Source organism: Diabrotica undecimpunctata, chromosome 7, assembly GCF_040954645.1.
Source record: "Diabrotica undecimpunctata isolate CICGRU chromosome 7, icDiaUnde3, whole genome shotgun sequence".
Taxonomy (NCBI): domain Eukaryota; kingdom Metazoa; phylum Arthropoda; class Insecta; order Coleoptera; family Chrysomelidae; genus Diabrotica; species Diabrotica undecimpunctata.
The window spans coordinates 25,948,785-25,970,585 of NC_092809.1; the positions used below are offsets into that span (position 1 = coordinate 25,948,785).

Here is a 21,801-nt window from a genome sequence, read left to right on the forward strand (position 1 = left end):
ATCATTTTCGGAACTGCTTTCAGCAATTTTTTTTTGTAAATATTTTTAATTTTTTTTTCTGGTTTATATTTTTTTGTTGTATTTGAACTTAAAAATTTTTCAACATCGGCTCTTGTTATCACCTCTGCACCCAAGCACACGCGTTTTCTTTTCTTCGAATTAGAATTGTTTTCACGTTTGGTTGACCTCAATAACAACTCTTCGAATGAAACATCCAGAATCTTCTCAGTTTCTTGAAATGTTTGTATATCTGTCGAGCTGGAAGTTGACTGTGCTTCGACTGTGATTGGATTTTCATTATTTTTTGCTGATGTACTAGGCAAAGTTAGGTCAGGACCATCAAACCTAGCCACGTTACGGGTTTTTTGCCAACGTTGGAGAGCCACTGGGTCAAATAAATCTTGCTGAATAATATTCCTATTCAGCGGAACTATTCCTGCTTTAATGAAACCACTCACTAATATTTCGGGCCTGGTTTCCTGCCATATTTCTCCTATCATCTTGGAAAACATACTTTTTGTTACAGCGGTCCCCACATTTCTTCTCTGCCATTCAACAAGTTTAGCATCCCAACGGGTCTTCAGTGATTTAAATACACACAAATCTAAGGGCTGGAGTATATGACTGGTGTGAGGAGGGAGCTTAAGTATCGTAATATGGTTTTCAACAGCTATATTTATGACATCTGCTCCAAGATGACTCGCGTGTCCGTCGTAAATTACTAATACCGGTCGTTCTGAACCAATAAACTTTAAAAAACTGTTTTCAAAATAGTTTCTAAATACAGTTGTCTCCATCCACCCTTTAGGAGTGGCAGCGTAGGTAGTATCTAAAAACTCCGTGCCACGCGGAGCAGTCCACTGGTCCCAAACATGTTTACCTTTGAAGACAATAAGCGGAGGTGCTTTTTTGCCACTTGCGCTGCAGCACATAAGAACAGTTGTATTTTGTTTGCCAGGCCCACTAATAGTTCTTGTGGATGGAGCTCCCCTTTGTCCGACAATTTTTGTTTTTGACGGATCTGTGCAAAAACTGCTTTCATCCAAGTTCCAAATTTGCGACGGGCGTTCTTGTAAACCAAGTTCTTCTATAACGTTTTCAAGTAAATCAAAATAGTTGTAGATCAGGAATGGGTCAAGGTTTTTTTTTCTAGCAAATTCGACACTCTGGGGTTTTTTAATAGAGAGGTTATGTCTACGCTTGAAATTAAGAAACCAATCTTCTCCTGGTTTACCATCTTTAAACTGTGTCTTAATGTTATTCTCTTTGACGAAGTCAGCTACAACCTGCAACACTTCTTTTCTAGAAAGGCCAAAACCCCATTTTTCCGTAGTACGAAGGCCATTTGCTAGTTTTTCTTCTTCCTGTTGAGGAATGTCCTGAGTTCTTCCATAGCTGGAACTTTTTTGTCCTCTCCTACCTTTAAGGTGATCATGGAGAGTACTTCTTGGAATTGTGTACACTTTAGTAGCTCGGTATAAAGTCATTTGCCCAGATTTAATTGCCGACAGTGCAATTTTTAAACTCTCTTTCGTATATCCTTTGCCCCTGCTACTTCTGCGAATGTAATTTCTCACCATGGTGGAACTAAAAGCATAAAGAAAAACTCTGTGAGATTTGGGGCAAGTGCGTAATATGTGCCGCTCTTACCCCACAATTTTATCCGCACTAGCCCCGACTTTAAAAATACGTGGGGCAAGAGCGGTACAACAATAAAAACTGTCAAAAAGTAAATATTTAAAAAATATATTATGTTTATCATAAACTATTGTGCCTAAGATACTTACCTACCAAAAATAATATAAAGATGTTCACAGATTCGGTAGATATAAATGGATTAATTTTTATCAGTGACCTTGCTCGAGAAGTTGCAAAACACAAGTGACACTACCGTACCTATAACATCAGTGAAACGTAATAAAGCAGCTCGCTGTTGTTAAAGACTGTTGTCACGGGTATTAAAGATACCAAATAATAGATGGCAGCCCATATTTCAAAAGTGATAGGTTTTTATGATAATGTTCTGCACTTGCCCCATCTTACCTTATCGCCGCCAATTATCAAATTCAAAATTGAGAATTCATGATTGACACGTGATTTTGGCTACTTTTGACCACTTACGATGCTTGATTTTGGGTGACTAATTTTATTTTTTGTTTGATAAATTATAGGTGTATATAAGTAGCATAAAAATAGAAACTATAAGCTAGTCAGAGAAAACTACTACAAATAAATTATTTAGAAGAACTAGTTTTTAAGAAAGTTGATTTTTTAAATTTATTTAAAATTAACTAAAATTAATAGATGTATAAGATTCTTACACAATATATTGATATCGAAGAATATATCACTTAAAGCTAAAAGAAAATATATACATATACAACAATATTAAGGCCAGCGGTTCTCTATGGATGCAAAACATGTATCATATTATATAAGTCCTTAAAAAATAGAGATACAGGAAAGGAATATATTTTGATGTTAATGTTAATAATGATTTGATGTTAATGTTAATGTTTGATATTAACAAATGATATTAACATCCTAAATGACATAATAGTAGAAGCAATAACAGAAGCTCAAAAGAAATGCTGCCCAAAAAGCGTGAAGGAAGAAAAAATTAGTCTGGAAACACAGAAAAAAATGGAACAAAGAAGAATACTGAGAAGCGACGAAAACTCTAGTAACGACGATATAAATAAAATGAACAAGAAAGTATCAAGAGAAATCAGAAAAGACCTAAGAAAATACAAAGATGAGAAGAGAAAATCATCAAAACTATTGAGGAAAATAAGAGTATGAAAATAATGAGACGCAAACTCACAAATGGAAATAAACAAATAGTCAAACTCAAGGATAGAAATGGCAACATCACATCAAACAGAGAATATTTGTTACAAATTGTGGAATCATTTTATGAGACATTATATAGCAACCAATCGACTCTAGATATAGTTGAATATCAGCAGAGGAAGGTTCAAAATCAGGGTTCCGAAGATATCCCAGAAATCTCCTTGGACGAAATTTACAAGGCTCTAAAAAAGATGAAGAATAACAAAGCTCCGGGGGAGGACGGTGTCGTCACGGAAGCGATAAAGATAGGAGGCTCAGTACTGATAACCAAAATTCAAAAGCTCTTTAATCTATGCCTATGGAATCAAAATATCCCAACAAAGTGAAATAATTCAATAACTGTACTCTTACACAAGAAGGGATATATAGCAGACCTGGAAAGATACAGACCAATCAGTCTCCTTAACCATCTTTATAAATTATACACCCGAATAATAACGAACAGATTAGAGACAAAGCTGGATTTTTACCAACCTCGGGAACAAGCCGGTTTCCGCCCTAATTACGGCACAAACGATCACCTGCAGTGCCTAAAAACCTGATAGAAAAAACTAACGAATATAACCGTCCCTTTTCATTGATATTTGTAGACTTTAAAAAGGCGTTTGATACAGTGGAATTACCGTCCATCTTAAGAGCACTACAAGATTGCAGGGTCGACCACAGATATTGTAATATAGTTAAAAATATATATGAAGATGCCACAACAACCATAAGTCTACATTCAGCAACTAATAAAATAAAGATAAAAAGGGGAGTCAGGCAAGGTGATACCATGTCACCAAAGCTGTTCATTACCGTTCTTGAGTATGCATTTAAAAGACTAACATGGCAACAGAAAGGAATATCCATCGATGGAGAAAGATTAAACCATCTACGTTTTGCGGACGATATCGTGCTTCTGTCAGATAATCTGGGAGAGATCAAAGACATGCTCCAAGAACTGAATTACATACTACAAGAAACTGGGCTGGAGATAAATTTCGAGAAAACCAAAATGATGACCAATATGGTTCCCAGCGAAGAGATACAGATCAATAACAACAAGGTAGAATTAATCGATAAATACACATACTTGGGTCATGAAATCAGAATAACCAGAGACAATCAAACCTGCGAGCTAAATAGACGAATCACGTTGGGATGGGCGGCATATGGAAGGATGAGAGACATTTTTAAAACAAATACCCCAATTCACCTGAAAAGGAAGGCATTTAACCAATGCATCTTACCAGTCTTGACCTACGGAGCAGAGACCCTAACTTTAACGAAAGCTACTGCCGAAAAACTGAGGGTGACAAAAGGCAAATGGAGAGATCAATGCTGGGCCTGACCTTGAAAGATCGCGTGAGAAATGAGGAGATACGCCGACGAACTGGCGTAGACGATATTATACTGCGAATCAATAAACAAAAGTGGAGGTGGGCTGGACATGTTGCTAGAATGGAAGACGGAAGATGGACGAAGAGATTATTGGAGTGGAGACCAAGAGCCGACAAGCGAAGTCGAGGCAGACCACCCACCCGATGGACCGACGACCTAAGGAGAATAGAAACAAACTGGATTGCAGCAGCTAGAGATAGAGAGAACTGGAGACGTTTGGAGGAGGCCTATATCCAACAATGGATGTGAAAATGGGGCTGGATGATGGTGAATATATTTTGAAGAAATAGAAGTGTAGGAACTCATGACTTTATAGTCCCCCATAAAATTATTTGAACCTCCGAGATATAGCAAACTGATCAGCGGCATCCTTTGAAGATCGGTAAACTCATCACCGTATATAGGTAAACTCATCACCAGCATTTTTGTCATCTGCTTTTATTATGGTGATTAGTTTGTACTATCTACGAGGGCATTTATGCTAATTGGTAATGAATTTAAGTGTACCTGAGAAGGATATGGTGTAATAAAATAAGTACAGACTGAGTAGAAATATAAAGGAATAAGTTTACAATGTATACAATGGACTCAGAATAAAGAAACAATTTAAACAAGACTACTTTGGTTGGTGGGACACATAGTGAATGGAAGAGTCAAGATTATTTGCACAGATAGGATTAAAAATACCAGGAAAAAGGGAAAAATTTAGAAAAATGTGATTGGCAAATGCCAGAAAAAATAGAGAATTGGAAAAGACAAGCGATCGACAGAGAAAAATAAAAAAATCTTAAGCTTAAGTGCCTACATGATTAAAAAATTGACTGTACCCATCTAAACATAAACAAACTGTATGTATGAAGACCTAAATTTCAGTTCACGTCCTTTAGAAGATAGAAGACAAAGCCAGAAGCAAAGATGCGACGAATAAGAAGTAATTTCGTTCTAATTTTTAATGTTTACTTTTATTTATCTCAATAACATTCATATTTTAATAAATCAAATGCCAATATATTATTATTTTATAATATAATTATAAGCGCAATAAATATGCGCTTATAATTACTTGCACCTTCAATAGTATTATCGATCCACACTCATTAAAATTGTTATAATTTTTAAAATATTTAATCATATATTATTATGATGATCTCACAAAAAAATTTTTTAGAACTTGTAAAATAAGCTGTTCATTTATTACAAAGATGTTTTGATTTATTCAAATTTATATTATTACAACTAATTATTATTTCAATTACTTATATAAAAATCGCCTAATATTGTATAATGCACGCATCAAGAGTTCAAACACTTCGATATATAAACAAGACTTACCCAATAACCGCGGAGAAATTTGAAAGTCTTGACCTAAACCACAATAATCAACTCACGCACAAAACATTCCGCCGGACAACCAAAAATTCGACGATAGTTACCCAACCAGCACGCACACAGCAGTAAACTGCATGTAGTACGAATTTTCAAGTTAAGCTTCGACCAACACTTATCCGAATTAATTATAATACTCAGGTATTTTCATTACTGAGAAACCGATTATAAAAAAAGTACACCGATATAATAATAGCAGTTGAACGTAGAGTGCTTCGTACTTATGTAATACGGAAAGTACAAAATCAGCGTAAAGTTCAGCATTATTGGAACTCAAGAGGTTATTGGAAAAATCGGACTTCAGTGTCTTAAGAGTTATTTTTAAAACAGTTTGCTATACTAATCTCATGTGGAAGTGGAATATTACTGAAATACTTTTAAACGATATATCGTGAAACTACTGCAAAAGTCCATAATTTTCAGTTTGGAATAATTTTTAAACTTTTAAAACTTATTACATAGTCCAGGATATAACGGTTAAAATAAAAGAAAACCTCTGATTTTTTTTAATATACATCGATTTAGTTGAAATTTTGACAGTAGTTAAAAATACATCAAAGATCAAAATCTACCCTATGCCAATCTGTGTGTTTCCTCTGGGGGTGGTTACCACCCCAACTCGGGGATGAAAAAAGTTAATCAAAAAAACTATGGTAGGTGCTAGAATAGTGAATTTTAAGACAACGATGTTCTTTAGAGTTTTTTTTTTTTCGAAAAGTCAACATTTGATTTGAATAGATATTCATGACCTAAAAGTTCACAAATTACACGCCCAAAAAGCATGTTTAAACGGTTTTTCGCAAATAACTCCAAAAATGTAGATTTTATCGTAAAATTTGTTTGGATATAAAATGAAGCTTATAAAACAAAAAGATCAGCTTTTTACCATTACTGTAAACTTAATATTAACATAGATATTTCTGTTTGAAAGTAGACTTTTATTCATGGAACACACACATATAATGTTGAATAACCGAATAATGGTAAGTTTTTCATGGAAAACCTATAGAAATTTATTTAAAGACTTTAATAAAACTCATCAACGCATGAAAAAGTAAGGTAAGTTATAAGTAAAATAAAGTCCGGTTATATATATATTTTGACGCATTAGGTAACAAACTCACCTCCGACAAAACCATCTTGGTTTTAAACTATTTGTTCTAGAAACATTACATTCTGGAAGTTTAACTGGTTGAGATGGTTAACAATACCTCTTGTGCCCTTTCCTTTCTATATCCTGATGTATAATGTATATTAATGTATATACAGTGATGAGTGTCTTACCACCCGGCAAAATAGCGGAAAGGATAGAAGACAGATTAAGTTGTGAGATAGTACGAGATAAGGCTAGTTATTAGACGTGTCTATTTGACTTCAGTCATAATTATACGGATGACCTCGAAAATATTTTATTTTAATAATTTCTGATGTTAGAATAAATGATTAAATATATTAAGATATATTATAGTAAAAAACATTAATTAGTAGCGATTCTAAATTATAAATCTTTAAGTTTATTTAATAATAAAAATAACTCAACTGAAATATTTAACTAAACTAAATAGGTATGATCAGTCCGAAAACAATTATTGTATCTATAATTGGTGTAATAGTTAGAGACGTTGTCTATCGATAAGAAGACTGGGGTTCAATTCACACCAAGGGTAAAATTTTTGTTTTACTCAATCAAAAATAATAAAAAATATGATACATATTAGGTAACAAGTTTTCGAAAAACTCATTATTTACAATTTATTCTTATTTCAATGTTATAAAATAGAAATACAAAATATTTCAAATTCAATTCCAGTTTTACAGTCTTCAGTTGTGAATGGAAAATAATCCATTGAAGACTGTTTAATATCAAATCCATCACTAAATTCTCAGTGTTAATATCAATTCCTCTGTACAGGTAATGATTTTCAAAACAATTGACATTGGAATGGATGCGCGCGAACAGCTACCTGCTTTATAGCTAACCAAATCATCAAGCCTTCAAGTTATCAAATAATAACACATCGAGAAGTGTTTTTTACGGTAAACAGAAACTTTTTATTGAAAAAACAATTCGTGAAAAGGATTTTAACGGTCGAGGAAAAAGTGAAAATTGTTGTCTGGCATGTGAATGGATTATCAGACAACATGATTAGACAACAATTTGTAAATATGTTTCCAAATAGGCCGGCTCCAGCACGATCAACAATTCAGTCTATTATACGTAATTTTTTTACTTATGGATCCGTGTTCGATCCAAGAGGAGTTCGCAGACGAAGGGAGGTAAATCCAGATTTGGAACTAAGGGACACTTTGATTTGTGCAAGTATTGAGCAAAATCCTACCCAATCAACACCTCGTCTCGGAGAACAATGTGGAATTCCAAGATTTAGAGTAGGTGAAATTTTGTAAAGACATCGATACCGTCCCCATAAACTTCATAAATCCAACGAACAATTCCCTGGGGATCAATATAAACGTTTAGAATTTTGTCAAACTGCACATCTGGAAATGTCACATCAAGATGAACATTTTTTAGAGAACGTTTTGTTCACCGATGAATGTACGTTTTCATTGCATGGCCGTCACAATTCAATCAATGCTAGGTATTGATCTCGAGGAAATCCTCGTCAGATTTATGTCGCTCGTACCCAGCGTCTTCGAAAAGTAAATGTTTGGGGAGGCATAATAGAGAATCATGTCATTGGTCCATTTTTTATAGACGGTATGTTGACTGGGCGGAAATACTTGGAACTTCTGCAAAATGAAATTGTCCCAGCCCTTTGTAATTTACCAATACCTTTCGATTCCATATGATTTCAACACGATGCGATGGTTGTCCTGCACATAATTCTCGCATCGTCAGTGAATATCTCAGTGCGACTTTTCCTAATCGATTGATTAGTGGCCACGGATATTTTTTTATTTTTGTAGAATTTTTAATTATTTAAACATTTTTTAAAAGTTTTTACTTTATTTTCGAAAGTACGACGATACTATTTTGTCAATAAGATTTTTTGTTTTAACTTTAGTTTTTGTTTAGTTTTGTTTAGTGATTCAAAGCAAAACGATCTTTGCATAATTTCAAATTATTAAAAAAACCACATGTGGGTTTTGAACTCTAATCGTCTGCGATGTTTGTATCGCAATGTCGAATTCTTACCACTAATCCACGAAGGATTTATAATTATTCCGTGACAAGAGTGTATGAAACTCATCAAATCATAGTAGAAATTATTCTTGGTTAATAATTTAAAACTTTAGATTAAATAATCACTACACATTTTTGCTTTATTGTGGTCAATCAGTTTTTACTTTATGCGAAATTAAAAAATGGAAATACGTCACACATTCGACGTTACTCATAATAATTATGACAGAGGTGATTTAGCTCGAATCTAACGTCTAAAGGTGTGAGACTATAGTTAGTGGTAATGTAATGTAATATAAATTATAGGTTTTTCCGATTATTTCTCACCTCTACGAGTTTCATCTCTTTTTATTTCACAAGGTAACTGTGTTTTCTATTTCTTACGTTAAAAAGCCGGGTGGTAAGACACTCATCACTGTATATATATACAGTGTGTCAATTTTAAAACTTACAATGGGCTATATCTCACAAACAAAAGCTGATATCGAAAAATGTTTGAATGCTTGAAACCGTTTCTAGGATAGTAAGGGGGAACTAAAATGACATGAAAACGAACTCACCCACATCAACCCGCTAGACCCCACCCACCAAAACCTAGCCAAAAAAGTTTAAATTGCAATCCCCTACTTATGATACATAATTGAGAAGACTATAAAAATGCTATCTAATGGTATAAATAATAATTATAAAAGGTGAAGCAATCATTGTGAAACTTTGGCTTAAATGGAAAATTTAATGAGGTTTTTGTTGAACTACAAATTTGTTAAAAATGTCAATTAAACAAATGTTCAAAGTGGGTTCCTTTGTTTTGTAAACAATACAGAGTATCTTAAACTTCTGCATGAACTTTGGCAAATGTTGTTCTAGTAATAACGCGACATGCTTGCGTAATTCTTTCTCGCATCTCCTCAAGTTACCCAGGTTGAGTTTTATAAACAACTGACTTGAGGTAACCCCATAGAAAGGTCAGGTCAAAGTCAGGTGACGGTAAGTCTGGTGCATCGAGCAAAAAGACAGAAGAGGGAATGCAAAGGTAGTGGGGGCAAAAATATTGTTAGACGGGAAGTGTCATTTTGAGAGGCCACATTAAACAAGGAAAGAGAGTCTCTTTCCTTGTTTAAGAATTCAAATTTAGTGGGGTTATGTTAATGTTTGTCCCAACTGTCACATGAAAGCTTATTTATATTGAAGTTTTTTAACAATTGTGTCACATTTTAGACTATTATCGTTATTATTTAATTAAAACTTTCTCGTCTAAGACATATTCTGAAAAATATTTTATAGCTACTGTTTTATGACCTTATAAAAAAAACATGAAATATTTTCCTAATTAAAACAATCATTGTATTAAAATTTTCAAACTTTGTACTAATTCCATTAGATAAATTAGATAGATTAGATTCCCTCTTTTGTCTTTTTGCTCGATGGTTTGGTGACCTTGGTGGCCACTCAATAGGACCTCTCCTTCCAATCCATTGGTTCGGATGATTAGTATCCAACCAGTGCCTAACTGGAGCTGCATAGTGAGGAGATGCTCTATCTTGTTGGAAGTGCAGCAAATCTTCGTCTAGAGCTAGGTTGCCTTGATCGTTACTTTGGTTCTCTAATTCATACACAATTAAAGATTCGATGGTATTTTCCAGCATATCGAGATAAATGTCGCCACTTAAATTGCCTGGTATGAACAAGGGGCCAATTATAGCATCGCCTAATATTCCTGTCCAAACATTCAGTTTTTCAGGATGACTGTTACCTTCTCTGAATCGATGTGGGTTCGCATCACTCCGACAGTTTTGTTTATTTACATTACTGTTCAGCATAAAAGTACATCCATCACTGAAAAAATATTTTTTAACATTCTCGGTTTAACGCGAATTCTTTCAGTCATGAGTTAACAAAACTCAATTCGTCGGTCTGGATAATCATCGCCTAGTTCTTGAAGAATTTTGTGTTTTGTACGGGTAAAACTTATGTAATTTTAACACCTTTCTAACCGACTCATGCAGATACTTGACGTGTTGATGCAGTAGGATCTATTGCAAAATTTCCAAGTACCTCAATTTGGGATGCTTTATTCAGTAGTCATGGGGCACTCCTTTTTTTATTTTGCACTGATCCCCTTTCTCTAAACTTTTTAACTAAATCGCGGACGTATATGTGACTTACATTTTTGTCCGGATGCCTATCATAAAATATTTGAGCTGTTCGTAAATAACACTGGTTCTGGGAGGCAAATATGATAATGATGTCCACGCGTTCAGGTATACTCTAAACCATGCTAAATGACAAACCAAAAAATATTAAATCATTTTATTGACAGAATAAAATAATAGTCCGGGAGATAGCATTACAAATACAAAATACAAATTAACACTCTGTGTAATTATTAAACAATAATTATACAGGGTCATCAACAGAATCAACAAATTCTCCTTAAATTTTCCATTTAAGTTAAAGTTTTTACAATTATTGCTTCACCCTATCTAATTATTATTTATAATATTGGATACCATTTTTTATAGTATTTTCAATGATGTATCACAAGTAGGGGTTTGCATTTTAAACTCTTTTGGTTGTGGTGGGTGGGGCCTACGGGGTTGATGGGGGTGAGTTCTCTTTCGTGTTATTTTAGTTCCCCCTTACTAACCTAGAATCGGTTTCAAGCATTTTTAGATAACAGCTTCTGTTCGTGAGATATAGCCCATTGTAGTAAGTTTTAAAATTGACACACTGTATATTAAAGAAATTTAATCTTTGCAGATAAGTTAAATAGTAAACTCTTAAATATATATTTTGCAGATTTCCCCAATATTTAAGAGTTTACTATATATATATATATATATATATATATATATATATATATATATATATATATATATATATACGTAACTGGGTTGACAGAGTTACTAATGTGGAGGTCCTGCGTAGAATGGGGAAAGAATGTGAAATTCTCATGACCGTCAAAACTAAAAAGTTGGAATATCTAGGACATGTAATGAGAAATCAAGAACGTTACGGCCTTCTCCAGCTGATTCTCCAAGGGAAAGTAAATGGTAAGAGAGGACCGGGAAGAAGACGCATTTCCTGGCTTCAAAATTTACGAAAGTGGTATAACACGACTACCACTGACTGTTCCGCGCTGCAATAAATAAAGTAAAGATAGCCGTGATGATCGCCAACATCCGGAACGGATAGGCACTTTAAGAAGAGAAGATATACAGATTGAACGAATTTAAAACGGAACATACAATTTAATATATGTATGTTTGAACTACTTTTGAAATAGTGGACCAATATAAAACTTGGACAAAAATAAATCCATACCCGGTGATAGACATTGTATAAAATATCGTTCAACTATCTGTCTCCTTTAAAGGAAAGAGGAGCTTGCCTAATAGTCGGAGAGATAGAGCCGAAATTTTGAACTGATCAGTAATATGACATTTCTCTATTGGAATATATTCATTGTAACTGGGTTAAGACTTTGCCTTACAGGCGGACGCCGCTCGTGGTACAGGGGGTGGCTATACAGGGATGAAGTTGTTATTTTTTTTCGGAAAAATTAACGATCGATAATATGGCTGAAAATTTGCCCAGAGTAAGATCTTGGTATAACTAGACGAAATCCCAAAGGGCGGACGCGAGAGTGGATACATAAGGGGTGGCGGACAGGGGTGAAATTGCAATTTTTTGGGAAAAAATTATTGGGGAAAAATTAACGATAAGTAATATGTCAGTAAGTAAGTAATAAATAATGAGCCATTTTCATGGCTCATTATTTAGCCCCTAAAAACTCTAAATCCAAAAGGGCGGACAGCTGGGTTGGTACAGAGAGCCATAAAACGGGGTCAAATGTACCACTTGCCTGCGCATTTTAGGTCTCGGTAACAATTTTCAAACTGATTTTATTATAATATTTTTATACCGATTGATTTGAAAATTTGTATGCTCACTTCTGTTACTATTCTGAAAAGCGTCAAGTAGAGTTTTCCTCAAAATTTTCCAAAAAAATTTCCGTAAATGAAAATTTTTGTAATTTTTTGAGGTAAAATCTAATTTGTAGAATCCTTTCGATTTTTTGTCAGTTATACCATGATTTTTTCCAAAAATTTTCAAACGATTTTTCCGATAAGAAAAAAAAATACTTTATTAGAAGTTAAGAATTGGAAAAACTTTAAATATTTCTTCATTTTTCTCACTCTCATTGATGTCATCACATTCATCATCTTCGTCACTTTCACTTTCAATAATATCACATTCATTATCTGCTTCATTTTCAATCACTACTTCTCGAACTGATTCTGGCATCTGAGGTCCACTAAAACATTTGAATTTATATGTTTCATCTTCAAACTCCCAACCATGTTCTTCAACAATCAAGTCTGTTGGTACTTTTTTATGAGCATTTGTCCAAATATTTGAAATATAATGAGCTCGGAGTAGATGTTGGTGTAATTCATCTTGACATGGTGGTAAGCTTGAAGCATCGAAATTTTTTAGTTTTTTTTTAAAGGCTCGTTCACATCATGCAACTTATACTGCCGGTTAAATAGTGAAAATCTGACATCGTTTACTTTTCTTTTTGGAATTGTTCTCGTCAGTGTTGTTCCATATAAGTGACATATGAAAGTTTCTAAGGTTTCAAAAACTTCATTACAATCGAAGTCAGTTTCACCAAGTTGAATAAAAGCATCTTGATACTTATTACATTTAGCGCATGCGTCTAGAATTACTGATCTAAATGGAACGCGCATCATTATTATTTTAATATTTTAAAATAATAATGATGCAAAATTAATGTCCAAACAGAATTTGTAAAATTATAATGAAAAAAAAATTCAATCAATTTGAAAGTTAAAAAAAAATATTGAAAATATCTACAAAGTAAATTTCAAAACTTAAAAAATTGATAATTCCACTATGAAATTGATTTTTATTAATAATTATTTGTAAAATGTTAAAGAAATTCTACAAATTGAATTTTACCTATTGACAAATAGAAATAATATATTTTGTATTTGATTATTAATGTAATAATAAATCAAATTTTTCTTATATCGGAATAACCATTATTTATGCAATATAAATTTAAATACCTTTTTATTGTAATAAAAAATAAGTAAAATTACTATTTGTTATACCAAAAATATTTAATAGTGAACATTATAAAATTACTTTAATTTAATAAAATATTAAATATCAAACATTTATTCAATTAAAAATTAATTCGTAAAATATTTATATTTAAGAAAAAAATGTGATTTGTAAAGTAAATATGACTTTAGTTTGAAAAAAAAAACATTATCATAATATCATTTTAAAACTACAAAATATTCTATAAAAGATTCAGACGATGACGTAGAGTTTTATCAAATGTTTTAGAAAAGTTTTTCTAAATTTTTTTTCTTATTGGAAAAATCGTTTGAAAATTTTTGGAAAAAAATCATGGTATAACTTACAGAAAATCGAAAGGATTCTACAAATTAGATTTTACCTCAAAAAATTACGAAAATTTTCATTTACGGAAATTTTTTTGGAAAATTTTGAGGAAAACTCTACTTGACGCTTCTCAGAATAGTAACAGAAGTGAGCATACAAATTTTAAATCAATCGGTATAAAAATATCATAATAAAATCAGTTTGAAAATTGTTACCGAGAACTAAAATGCGCAGGCAAGTGGTACATTTGACCCCGTTTTATGGCTCTCTGTACCAACCCAGCTGTCCGCCACCCCTTATGTATCCACTTTCGCGTCCGCCCTTTGGGATTTCGTCTAGTTATACCAAGATCTTACTCTGGGCAAATTTTCAGCCATATTATCGATCGTTAATTTTTCCGAAAAAAATGACAACTTCATCCCTGTATAGCCACCCCCTGTACCACGAGCGGCGTCCGCCTGTAAGGCAAAGTCTTAACCCAGTTACAATGAATATATTCCAATAGAGAAATGTCATATTACTGATCAGTTCAAAATTTCGGCTCTATCTCTTGGACTATAACTAAGCGATAGGTGGTTTTGCAGCATAATAACTGCTTGTGTAGTCTAGTTTTCACAGTGATTCTAGGCAACCTGTTTGGGTGGAGTTTTGACTTGTTCTTGAATGAGTTCAGAATCCAGCAGCCCTCTGAAGTATTGGATTTTCATAATATAATTATTTGACAACCTTTTGTTGGCCAACCACCTAGAGCGGAGTTGAGCCGAAATACATTGATTTCGTATGTTCCGTTTTAAATTCGTTCAACCTGTATATATATATATATATATATATATATATATATATATATATATATATATATATGTATGTATATATATACCTATATACATATATATATATATATATATATATATATATATATATATATATATATATATATATATTTAATATAAGTACAATCATTATTTCTTGGGTTAAATTTGGAACTATATTCCATTTAAATCAACGTTTCGCAGGTAATTAGATTTTTAGAAGTATATACCTGCCCTCGTTCCTTCTCATTTCTTGCGGGCGTTCAACGTCTAATTTATTAAGAAAGTTATTTGTAATTTCAGGAATACTGGAATACTTTACACCATACCAAATCAGTTAATAAATTTAACAAAACTAACTCTTTGAAAAAGTTGAATGTAGAGTAAGAATTCAGGGGGAACTGTCTGAACCTTTTAAAACAAATAACGGGCTGCGCCAGGGAGCCCCTTTCTCCTGTATACTATTCAATCTGGCTTTGGAAAAAGTAATATGTATGTCACACAACACAACCACTGGTTTAATATATAATAAATCAGTGCAAAGGGAGAACGGAAAGTGCTGTACGAGAGACTTAGCGTATATAGCATTAAAAGAATCAGCTACAAAAATGGGTTTAGTAATAAACACCAACAAAACAAAGTATATGAAAATAAGCACGCAACTACAAATCTTACGACCACTTATAGAAAACGACATCATCGAAGCAGTGAATGAATTTTTATACCTGTGAGCGCTCCTTAACTTAACAGAGATAAACTTCAGAATTTGCAGGGCCAACAGATGCTATTTTGGACTCAATCTCCTCCTTAAATCCACAATTATATTGAGAAATACAATATAAAACTCTATAAAACAATAATACGCCCAGTCCTAACATATAGTTCAGAGACCTGGACAAAAAATAATGAAAAGATATTAGGATGTTTCGAAAGAATAGTAATAAGGCGAATCTATTGAGCAATAAATGACAATGGAGTGTGAAGAAGACGATATAACTTCGAACTTTATAGAATATATCAGGAACCTGATATCGTAAAACATATTAAGATATGACGTCTGAGGTGGATAGGGCATGTAATGCGGATAGAATAAAATGACATAACTAGAAAAACGCTCCTAGATAGAGTCATTGGTTAGAGAAAAAGAGGAAGACCCAGAATAAGGTTCCTTGATAACATCTATGAAGACATGAGAAATATGGGAATACGTGCTTGACGAGGAAAGACGATTAATAGGGACGACTAGAGAGACATTCTTGAGGAGGTTAGCACCCGCAGGGTTGTTAAGCCAGAATAAATGATAATACCTGCAATTTCAGGATCACCACTGTCTTGGTTGCGATTCCATCCCGGTATGTATTCCCTTCTATACCTACGTGATACATGTTTTTTGGCAGTTGTTACAATGACGTTTGTAAATCTATGGTAATTATAACTGTTAGTTGGAGCGAAGTTTGATGCCCGAACGGACAAAAAATGCGTAATCCCTGGAACGACGGAGAAGAAGTCCTTATAAATATCTTTTAACTTTTAAAAATAAAACAATTGATTACACCTAGAAGGTGAGCATCAAACTATACTTTTTATCTGATTTCTTAGAATATTGTTCCTATGTGTAAACACATATATTTATCTTAAAGAAATACTATAACTGAAAACCAGTAAATTAACATATAAAGTGAGAAATTGTTATAAAGTAAATAAAAAGTCCTGTTTGTAAGACAATTTTCCTTGATTTCTTAGAAAAATAATATAAATATTTATAGTATTAGCTTAAATAATCACGATTAGATTTGATCAATAAAATTAAAAATATCATACATACATATATATATTATTCCAGATGTAATGGCCTTTACGGGTATTTACAATGACATGTATCAATTGTCGTCAGACATAAATAAATTAGTTATTTTTAGAATTAATATTATTATTATATCGCGACCAATAACATGAAAATCATTTGATAAAAAAATGTTCATATTAAATTCTTATAATCGGTTCACAATTTGTCGATAGCTCACTACAAGTTTAACCCTAATTAGAGAAATGAAATACAGAGAGGATAGGTAATACGATATAATAGTAAAAACCAACCTGAAACTGACGGTTTAAGATGTTTTCGACTAACCCACCTTGTATCTGAAGGAATACAGTACCTTATAATCCTATTGGAGGGTATAGTGAATGGTTAGAGATCACCGACCAGTGTCGTAGAGTATATGATTGAAACATTTATTTGAACTAAATAAATATATATTTTAAATTGTACTTATGTAAATTGTATTTTTTAATTAAACTTATTTATTTTATTCAAAAATAAAAAATTTCTTGCCATTTGTAAAAGATACATTTATTTAATTAAGGGGAAAGGCGCCAAATGTCGCCTGGCAAAATTTACAATGTGTTTTAAATGTATCCATTATTTTCGAATTCAGAGAAAACTAATAAATATTTTTGAAAAATTTAAAAGCAGAATGAAAGATTACATTATTACTGAGGGCAGAAAGTCCCTGAAAACTTCTACAATGTTTATTTTAATATGTTATGTAACAGGGATGGAAATAAAAGAGAAAATATAGTATAATTTTTAATTGAAAATATTGCATGCAAAAGAAACTTTTTATTTATTCTAATAAATATTTCATTCTGCCTTTAAATTTTTCAAAAATGCTTTTTAGTTTTCTCAGGATTTGAAAAAAAATGGATACATTTAAAACACATTGAACATTTTGACAGGCGACATTTTGCGCCTTTCCCCTTTAATACCTTACGATTACAACTACTATTACTTACCTTATATAATTACGATTAGAAAACTATTGAAATTCCAAATAAATAGGATCAACTTCGGAATCCGAGTCGTCTTGAGGGTTAATAATTAGCGGTTGTGTCTCTACGGTAGCATCAATTATGTTATCAAGATCCCACATTTTTTGTTATTCTTCTATTACATGTCTTACTGCATCTTTCCAGTTTTGTTCTGTAATATGTTGTAAAGACTCGTATAACAATTCACGTACAGCTTGTATTTTATATGACGTATTTTTTCTAGCCACATAACTTTTCTTTTGTGTCCAAATGAGTTCAATTGGATTTATTTCTCAGTGGTAGGGTGGAAGTCTAAGGACTGTGATGTTTCGCCGTTCCGCCATTTTGTCAACTACGTATTTCTTGAACTTAGATTTGTGTTGCCGGCAATTTTTAAAAGTTCTGCTTTTACCATTCCATCTTCGTAAGGAAGATACTTATTCCGCAGACAGTCAAGAATATCCTGTTTCTTCCACGCAGTCGTTGGAAGTCTTTCTACTAGTCGTGAATGATAAGGTGCATTATCTAATACTATCATTGAATTTGGTGGTATGTGTTCAATCATCTGCTCAAAATACTCTTCGAAAACATCAGCTGTCATCTCCTCGTGATAGTCTTTTGTGATTTTGGACTGAAATTCCAACAAACCATGCTTAACAAATCCTTTTTCACTGCCAATGTGAGAAATTATTAATCTACTGCCTTTACCAGAAGATGGGGAGATACCAGTAGACCAACCTTTCATAAAGGCTTGCCTGGAGCTTAATATATTTTTATCTGACCAAATTTTTTTAGAGTATGACCTGAGTTTACCCACGTTCCATCCTGGTAGAAGATTGGCCTTCCTTCAGCCCGGAATTTTCGTATGGATCTTAGATAATTTCTTCTCCAACATATTATCTCCTCCCGGTCATCAAAAGTGATTTTCGGTCTGATTTCTCCCACCGGAAATTTAATTCTTTTAAAACTTGCCACAATTTAGTTCGTCCAATATGAGGCAAATCCAGGTCGTCTCTAACTTCTTGTAAAATTTTGTTTAGATTTGGTATTTCTTTTTTGAAAAAAAAATCCATGAATTTTCCTTCGAATACCATTTTTGGCAAATTCATCAATTTCAATAGGCTTTTTCCCTCGTTTTAAGTGTTCGTTTGTGTTTGGGCTAGGTATACCGTGTTTTTTTCTTTCTGATAGGAACCTATATATAGTTGACTCCCCTACGCCAGTCATGTTGGCACAACTTTCGACTATGTTGCGAACAGTGTTTGTGAGATTCTGAGAAACCAGAGCATCGTGAACATTCAGGACAATAGTCTTCTCTCTTGGTGAATAGACAGACTTACTGACTGTACGCAACAGTACCGGTGTAAAACTTGATGATGTTGATGATGAAGCCATCACAAACAATCCAACAAAACGAGCACGAGCGAAAGGTACGTATATGTTCGTAGGTATATGAAATAAAAAATCACTCATGCACTGCATATAATTCGCAAAAGAAATATTCGAGACGCTAATTACTGCCGTAGACGCGGAAACTCTGACGAGCCGTAAATTACATGCGATCAAAAACGTACTAAACAAAAAAATTGTTTTCGTTCGTAATAACTTCACCCTTTCAAGTTAAGTTTCGAATATAAACTGAACAGACATGGCACGTGGCCAAAGCCGGCATATTTATACCGATTATATTATTAAAAATCTGAGGAATTCCATCCTAATTATCTTGCAACGAATAGTACCTTCGGATATGAATTCCAGGTTTTCAACTAAAGTGATTAAACGCGAAGATTAGTATTGAAATATCTAAAGAGATAAGGTATTCTTATTTACAAAATTGTTAATGGTTACATTCTTATTTTAATTAATATAATATAATAACCAACATTAGTAACCAACAGTATTAAAACATTATATTATTATTTAATGAATAAACACCTTAGGAACGCCTATGATTTACGACCGTTTTATGAGTTTGAGGCACATTTCGTGCTATCAACAATTTGTGAATTTTAATAAATACAAATATTATTTATGTCCAATTTGGAAAAATTTTGACAAAATCATTATTGGAAACATAAAACATAAAAGTCCGTACCACTCTTTATTGTTGAAATAAAACTACTAGTACAGACTTCTTTAACTGTCATAATACCACGGGGTCACTGGAGACCCCATGAGTAACTTGAAAGTGTTTTTCTCCTGAAATTATTTTACTTGAAATTCTAAAAAAAATTTACTTTTCCTAATATTTTGTATTCTATGTTTGCTGCTGCAGATTTTTTATAGCTTTCACAATTTTGTTAAAAAATTAAAAAAATCACACGTAATACCATGGGACTTACTGGTGACCTTCAATGTTATATACCATTTTGGCATATATTTTCCATTTCTGTTGTTTATTTTAATATTTTCTTAATGCTAAAACGTTTCTTGAGAATGAAGTGTTCTGTATAGTATTCTCAGCTATAAAGGTATTATAGTATTATAGTACAGCTATTATAGTAAGGCGCTTCCCCGATTTCAATATACACGTGAGTGGAAAGCAATCGACTCAAAAGCAACATTTGAGATTATACCTTCTGTTTCAATGTGAGAAGTATGAAAATAAAAAAGATGTAATATGCAAACAATAACTTTATTATTGAACTTACAAAAACTGCTATTGCATTTTTCGGAAGATGCATTATAGAAACAATATGCAATACGAACAGAGTTTAGCAAATATTTATCATTGGAACTAACCCAAGAAATATGTTATGAACAGAGAAATAATCAATTACAAGATTAATTTTTTTATTTTCAGTATTGGATATTACCACCACTACTCCTAATTACACTTTCCAATCGATTTCGCATGGATCAGATGACTTTTCCAATAAATTTTTGAGACATTGCTTCCCATTCATCATTAAGCGCAGCTCTCAATTCCATTATGATTCTTAGTGCTTGATTTCTGTCTCGGACCCTTCGTTTAAGCTCATCCCAAACATGCTCCATTGAATTTATGTCCGGGCTCAACGCAGGCCAATTTATTGTAGGTATACCGATCTCAGTCAGATAGGTGGTGGTGACTCGTGCGATATGACATCATGCATTATCGTGCATTGCCAACTGTTGCCAGTTTGCTGCGCCTATTTGTCTACCATCCTCATCTACACCATCCCTCCATCTGAGTTTTGGTCTACCCCTTTTTCTACTTCCCACAGGTTGTGACATAAGGATTCTTCTAGGAGGGTTGTTCTGCTGTGATCTTGCCAGATGTCCTGCCCATCTTAGTCTTCCTATTTTTATAAAGGATACTACGTCTTTACCACCAAATATATGTTTATATCTGTGATATATCTCGTAGTTGTACCTAATAAAAAAAAAGTTAAAACATTTTATCTACTCTTGCTGTTAAAGTGTTACTTTATTTACCCTTGCGGTTAAAGTGATACTTTATCTACTCAAAACAGTTGTTATAGCAAAACTTTAACATTAGCTATCGAAAAAAAAAAAAAATTATAATAGCCATTTTGAAGGTTTTTTTCATCTCTTAATAGATAAAATGTTTATATTTAAGTATAAATATCCTTTTTTAATTCTGACGAAAAATTCTAAAAAATAGCATTTTGTGAGCTTAATTCTTAATAATTAAAAAACTGGTATAATGGAAAAACTTGTTAAATACTTGGCTTTTGCGATGTATCATGAAAAAAACTAATCTCCCTGGACTAAAGGTTTCTTTCCCATTATTTAAAAGTACGAATAATTGTGATAATGCAGGTTGTTTAGTTATGAGCCAGAAATACGTAGATAATGTGTATATAATTTTCATTGTAATGAAATTATGCAAGTCAATGTCTGATGTAAATAAATTAAATAATACCTTAGTGGTGAGGCAGTCTAACACGTTTTGGGTATTTTTATTTAATCATCGTGTGATTATACATTTTTACATGTTGAACTTTGCTTCCAGATATTATTTAGATTTAA

General features: G+C 32.8%; 1 protein-coding gene across 2 annotated transcripts in view; it reads right to left on the reverse strand.

The window, feature by feature from the left end:
• The window catches only part of LOC140445095 (calcium release-activated calcium channel protein 1-like), a 145,824-nt gene that overhangs the window by 75,980 nt on the left and 48,043 nt on the right, over positions 1–21,801 (reverse strand). The window contains exon 1 of one of the 2 annotated variants that reach the window (XM_072536911.1): positions 5,569–5,786. The exons of the other annotated variant lie outside the window; for it this stretch is intronic. The gene's annotated coding sequence lies outside the window, so the exon portion shown is untranslated. Of the gene's footprint in view, positions 1–5,568; positions 5,787–21,801 lie in introns of those variants that run through there. 2 annotated transcript variants of the gene reach the window in all.